General features: G+C 35.1%; 1 non-coding gene across 1 annotated transcript; it reads left to right on the top strand.

Moving 5' to 3' along the window:
* The first annotated feature begins 5,151 nt into the window (after positions 1 to 5,151).
* Positions 5,152 to 5,227, top strand: TRNAI-GAU (transfer RNA isoleucine (anticodon GAU)). Its single transcript has one exon. It is a non-coding gene; the product is annotated as a tRNA-Ile (tRNA).
* The last annotated feature ends 1,943 nt before the right edge of the window (positions 5,228 to 7,170 follow it).

Here is a 7,170-nt window from a genome sequence, read left to right as displayed (position 1 = left end):
TTATCTATATGGGATAATAATGTTAATTTTCTAGAGAAACCCACTAATACTGCCATTTAGGCATTATATAAGACTACTGTAACTATAATAAAATTTTAAGTTTTTATCAAAACTCCCAGAAGCATTATGACAACTAATACAAAAACCCATTGAAGAAAAGGTTTATATAATTTAGGAATGTATCTTTAATAAATCAGTAGGCACTTTCCATAACTTTATCTATGGGTCTAACATCATTTGAAGTATATATTTACTTATTTGTAGACCTAAAGCTTCAGAACTCTCTTTATATCAGCTCCTTTACATTCCTTCATAGAAAAAAACCCACAAAAACATAAAGTTAGCCTTATGTTACATGTGAAATAACACTTTCTCTCCCTCCCAATTCAAATACACTGCAGACCCAGCTTCATATAATTGTATAAAGTATGAATAACACACAAGTGGAATCTTTCTCTAGGAAGTTTGGAATGGAGTCAAAGCAATACCCAGTCAGTTAGCTATGCATGATTGCCCTGCATAGCTATATCCACACCCTCTAGCTCTGAAAGTCCAACTCAGGGGATGCTTTGCTTTGCCTCATACTTTTGGCAGCCATGTACAGAAATGAGTTGGAAACATACACACATTGAGAAAGATAAGGATCCAAGAGCTTAACAGAGGTCACAAGTGGCTTTCCAACAATTGAGAAGCCTAAATATACTTTATAAAATGAAATTTCATTTTGTTTCTCTCCACATTTATGATAAATTTGTTACTTTCTATCTTTCAGCTAGGATTTATGTATATTTAAAACTCATATTGTGAAAATAAATATCTACTTTTAAAGATTTTATTTATTGATTTTAGAAAGAGGAGAGAGAACGTGGAAGTAGAAACAGGAAGCATCAATTTGTAGTTGCTTCTTGTATGTGCCTTTACTGGACAAGCCCAAGGTTTCAAACCAGTGACTTCAGCATTCCTGGTTGACACCATACCCAGTTCACCACCACAGGTCAGGACAATTTCAACTTTTAAATAAAGAAAATAATTTATCTTTTGTAAGACATGATTGCATGCCCTAGCTTTGGGCTGCAATATGAATAATATACTAGCCAGGAGGGAGTTAAAATATTCTAAAAAAGGGAAATATTTCCCAATGCTCAAATATTAAATTCTTTAATTCTGGAAAAAACTTTATTTTCTAGTTGTGACTCAAATAACACTATACCTTGTGCTTTAATTTCTGCTCTGGGTTGAACTACCTGAGTAAAAATAAAGAAAAATTAATCAACTTCTATAAATCAACAATCTTCAGATATTGCTTAAGTGTCAATTATATGCAAATTATGGCAATACATATTTTGAAAAATAAAAAAGAGAACATTATTTCCATGGTTATGGAATTTATATGTTAAAATGAATAGTACTACTTATGAAGACCCCAAAGATACTTTGTTTATGTTGTTACAATTTTTGATATTGTAATGTTAGAAATCAAAACTTAGAAATTAAAAAGTTTTATTAATATTTTTAAATAATAATAGTGTACACATAAATGTAAACAAAAGTAACACTTTTTTTTTTTTTTTTTAGCAAGAGGAGGGGAGACAGAGACAGACTCCTTCATGCACCCCACTGGGATCCACGTGGCAAGAACACCAAAGTGTGATGCTCAGCCCATCGGGGGCATTGCTCTGTCACTCAGCAATCGAACTCTTCTTAGCACCTGAGACAGAGGTCATGGAGCTATCCTTAACACCTAGGGCCAACTCACTGCAATTAAGCCATGGCTGGTAGAAGGGGAAGAGAGAGAGAGAAGCAAGAGGGGGAGGGGTGGAGAAGCAGATGGTCACTTCTCCTGTGTGCCCTGACCGGGAATTGAACCTGGGACATACACACCCTGGACCTATGTTCTACCACTGAGCCAACTAGACAGGGTCAAAAGTAACATATTTTGCCTGACCAAGCAGTGGCACAGTGACTAGAGCATTGGAAAGGGACGCAAAAGACTCAGGTTTGAAACTCTGAGGTTGTCAGCTTGAGCGCAGGCCCATCTGGTTTGAGAAAGGTTCACCAGCTTGAGCCCAAGGCTGCTGGCTCAAGCAAGGGGTCATTCCATCGGCTGTAGTCCCTTGGTCAAGGCACATATGAAAAAGCAATCAATGAACAACTAAGGTGCCACAATGAAGAATCGATGCTTCTTATCTCTCTCTGTTCCTGTTTGTTCCTCTCTCTATTTCTCTCCCCCGCAAAAAGTAACTTATTTTGATAAAAAATATTCTACAAAACAAAAAGTTAGTGAGAGGCCTGACCTGTGGTGGCGCAGTGGATAAATTGTCGACCTGGAAATGCTGAGGTCGCCAGTTCAAAACCCTGGGCTTGCCTGGTCAAGGCACATATGGAAGTTGATGCTTCCAGCTCCTCCCCCCTACTCTCTCTCTGTCTCTCCTCTCTGTCTCTCCCTCTCCTCTCTAAAATGAATAAATAAAAAATAAAAATAAATTAAAAAAAAGTTAGTGAGAAAAAGTTATTTTATATATTTCTGAATCTCTTTAATATTTGGTTTAATAGAAGACAGCTGAATTTTCCACTGGTTTTGCACTCAATCAATTTGTTGGCATATGTTGTTTGGATTGAAGTATATGGAAAAGATCCAGCCTTGTGCAAATAAATACTTATTTGAAAAAAAGGGAGGACATCCTGGACCCACATTAAAAATTTTTTTCTGGTCCTCCAAGGTGCCTCTGGCCACATTTTGAAAATTATTGAGGAACAGACCAAATTACAAATAATGAATGCAAAATACTCTTACAGTACAATTAAAGCACATATTTTTTTGAGGGGAGCAGGTGGGAGGCATTTTGCATTAACTGTTTCACACAAGTATTATTCCAAGTTTGAAAATAAAAAATGTGAGTGAGGTGGTGAGCCCAGACCAAATTTATGACAATTGAGATATAGGGACACATTTTTTTTTTTTGCTTGTTTGTTTTCTCATGAACATATGGTGGTAGAAAGGGATTGGGCTTTCCAAGCCTGGGTTTGAATCCATATCAACCACTAATTGTATAACCTTGGCTACATCAGTTAGCATCATTTAAGCGCAGTTTACTAATAAGCACTGTAGAAAATATCAATGGTTCTGAAAAAATTTACACTACTTGTTAAGAGTTAGGAAATTATATGTGATATACTCTTAATATACTGTCTGACATATATTGAATGCTCAATAAATGGTAACTGTTATTTTATAAGATATTATCAGCAAAGCATTTAAGTACTTTTCACCATATTACACTGCCTGAAAAGATGATAGGAATTTTAAAAAATTTACAGTAGCCAAGACATTCACAATCAATGAATGAATGGATAAAGAAAATGTGATATATACATACTATAAAATATTATTCAGCCATAGAAAAAAATAATTTGCTATTTGAAACAAGAAGGGACATTCAGGTTATTATATAGCATCTAAAACCAGAAGAATTAATACAAACTCATAGAAACAAAGAAGAGATTGGTGGTTACCAGAGGTAGGAGTGTGTCTAGAAAAGTGCCAATTAGTGAGATGGGTGAAGATTAACAACTGGTACAAAATTTCACCTATAAAATAAATAAGCTGGGATGTAATGTACAGCATGGTGACTATAATTAATAATATTGTACTGTATATTTGAAAGTTGCTAAGCCTGACCAGGACATGGCACAGTGGATAGAGCGTCGGACTGAGATGTAGAGGGCCCAGGTTTGAGACCCCGAGGTTGCCAGCTTGAGCGCGGGCTCATCTGGTTTGAGCAAGGCTCACCAGCTTGAGCCCAAGGTCGCTAGCTCAAGTAAGGGGTCACTCGGTCTGCTGTAGCCACCTCACCCCGCTCAAGGCACATATGAGAAATCAATCAATGAACAACTAAGGAGCCGTAACAAAGAATTGATGTTTCTCATCTCTTTCCCTTACTTTCTGTCTGTCCCTGTCTGTCCCTATCTCTCCCTGTCTCTGACTCTCTCTGTCTCTGACACACACACACACACACACACACACACACACACACACACACACAAGAAGTTAAAAAAAGTTGCTAAGACAGTAGATCTTAAAAGTTCTCATCATAAGAATCTAAGACCTTTGGGCAATTGTAAGGGAATTGGTTCTCTGAAAGAACAGAAGCCATTTGACAATTTTAAATTAGTTTTTTGTGGCTACTTCTTGCTATTTCAAATAAATCCTCTGTGATACTACTGCTATAATTTGTCCTATCTGCTTTTTTCTTTATTTACAGTATATTTCCTGGCATATAGAGATAAGGATTAGATGATTGCTAACAAGTAATTTGTTATGGATAAGCCCACTATAAAACTTACTTTTTTAGAGTACCTCAGAAATTTTATTTAATATCTTTGTCTTGCTAGAACCAGAAATTTAAAAATGACATATATCAATCCGACAGAGTATCACAATAAGCTTTATGTTGTACATCTAAAACTAATATGTTATATGTCAATTATAGCTCAATTAAAAATAGTCTGAATTCCTAATTTTGTTTATTTTAGTCAAAATTATAATCTAAATCTTGCTCTTGACTATTGATTAGAGTGTCGTCTTGCTATGCGGAGATTGCTGATTTGTTCCCTGGCCAGAGTATCAACAGGCACAGATCGCTGTTTCTGTCTGTCTGTCTCTCCCTTCCTCTCTCTCTAAAACAAAGAAATAAAAAAGATTTAAATATATTATAATCTAATTCTTAAAAGTTAGATTAATTAATACAGTATAGTAAATGACTTTACAAATGTAAAATTTTCAATATTGTAGTCTTTGAATTAGATTGCTGTCTAGATCTTTTTGAGAACAAGGCAACATTTTGCATTGCTTGTATACTTTATTTGCATAGCTATCTTCTCAGAGTGATTACAACTCAAAGTAGATATTACATTTACAGGAATAAATAGAAATTGATTGCTTTTATTGATAAGAATAAAACCTTCTGTCCATCTGGTAAATAATTTTGATTTCATATTTTTTTTTAGTTCTAAACTGTAAAGTTAAAAAAAAAAGAATTTCATATTTTACATAGTGCTAAGCCTTTAAATATAATTTTTAGGAAGCACTATTTAACTAAACAATACATTTTAATTTCAAAATATCTTAACTATCAAAGAATATATTTTGAGGCCCTGGCCAGTTGGCTCAGCGGTAGAGCGTCGGCCTGATGTGCGGGGGTCCTGGGTTCGATTCCCGGCCAGGGCACATAGGAGAAGCGCCCATTTGTTTCTCCACCCCCCCCCTTTGTCTCTGTCTCTCTCTTCCCCTCCCACAGCCAAGGCTCCACTGGAGCAAAGATGGCCCGGGCGCTGGGGATGGCTCCTTGGCCTCTGCCCCAGGCGCTAGAGTGGCTCTGGTCGCAGCAGAGCGACGCCCCGGAGGGGCAGAGCATCGCCCCCTGGTGGGCAGAGCATCGCCCCTGGTGGGCGTGCCAGGTAAATCCCTGTAGGGCGCATGCGGGAGTCTGTCTGACTGTCTCTCGCCGTTTCCAGCTTCAAGAAAGATAAAAAAAAAAAAATTAAAAAAAATATATTTTGATATGGAATTTATTAAATAAATTCAATAAACCAGCTTATATACATGTAATAAGCATACATATTTATATTAAAACAAGTCAACTGATACAAAAATAGCCATTTCAAACTAAGATGAAGGCAGGAAAAAATGAATATACTTTTTAAAGACTGCATAAGAAAGAACTATTAAATTTTGTACTTAAAATTTAGCCCTGAAATCCTAATTAGGTGAATCAAGGATTCAAATATAGTTATAAATGTATCACAATATATTTGATTTGACATTCTTCTGAGAATTTCAACAATTCTAATACTAATTGTTGATAATCCTGGAAATTAAGCCTGTAGAAATGTATTGTTTTTATTACATTACATATTCTTACCAAAAAAGTGTACTAAAACATAGAAAACAATCCTTATAAAGAGTTAATAAAAAGAGGATAACTTATTCAAGAATATTATCCACTCACTGTCCAACCTAAAATTCCAACATTTAAGATGATTTGGCCAATGGTAGCATTCAAGTAATTTAACAACTCGTTCTCTGCCCTAAAGACTGCTTTAAATAAAGAAAAAAATGACATTCCGAAAGGTAGTTTATAATTTCATGCATTTAATACATAAATAAGAAAAATAAAAGAGGTACACAAAACTAGACTGTTATAAGAGTTTTAAAATATTAATAAAAATGTTAAATAATAACTGACAGAAACAATAAAACCGTTATTTAAGATATTTTCAATGACAGCTTGTCCCAGGTTATTTGGCACTTTTTCTCTTTATGTTATATGCTTGTTTACTGACATAAAAGATGAGAGGAAATTAAAATGTAGTATTTCATCAAAGGTATAATGAGTTTTATAAAATGAATGAATAAATATTACAATTATAGTTTTGTCAATTTTTTTTTACCTGTGGACGGAATGAACATTACTACGGGCGCTTAGAACAAGCTGTTGCATGGATGAACATTAAAAAAGAATAAGGAATGTAAATTTGTGATTTCCACATTGGGCGGCTGCCCAGGCACTCACCTTTGAGAGATCCCTGATTACAAGGCCATTTTAATAAACAGTTCACTAAACTTAACAAAAAAATTAGGCATGCTGTTGAACCAGTGTGAATTAGCTGAATCCCACCACTGGGTTTGTTCTTTTATACCTCAAGAAGAAAAATCACATTGAATAATTTTATAAATGAGATGACAACCATTAAGATACAGAGCAGTCTGCCCTAAGATATTACACAATAGCATATTGATTATTTTGAAATAAAATTACCGAAGAAGCAGCAAGAGCAGGAAGAGCTCTCTGACTCTCCTATGCCCACCTAAAAACAGGAAATAAATCTCCACAATATGTGCCCTCCCCACTCCTGAAGGATTGATAGCCTTACCACAAGTTATGAAAGCCAGAATGGAAAAATTTATAAACAAGTCTTGTTAAAGCTTTATGAATTTACTACATAAACCCTAACTTTGTTTAGATTTCTCACTAACTAAAGAATACCCAAACTTTGCTTAGAATTTTTTTTTTTTTTTTTTTTTTTTAGTGTGAGAGACAGACAGGGAGAAAGATGAGAAGCATCAACACATGTGGCACCTTAATTGTTCACTGATTGCTTTTTCATACA

Source organism: Saccopteryx leptura, chromosome 4 (assembly GCF_036850995.1).
Source record: "Saccopteryx leptura isolate mSacLep1 chromosome 4, mSacLep1_pri_phased_curated, whole genome shotgun sequence".
In the NCBI taxonomy this organism is placed as follows: domain Eukaryota; kingdom Metazoa; phylum Chordata; class Mammalia; order Chiroptera; family Emballonuridae; genus Saccopteryx; species Saccopteryx leptura.
Note: the sequence above shows the minus strand (reverse complement) of the source record. Positions and strands in the feature narration are given on the sequence as shown.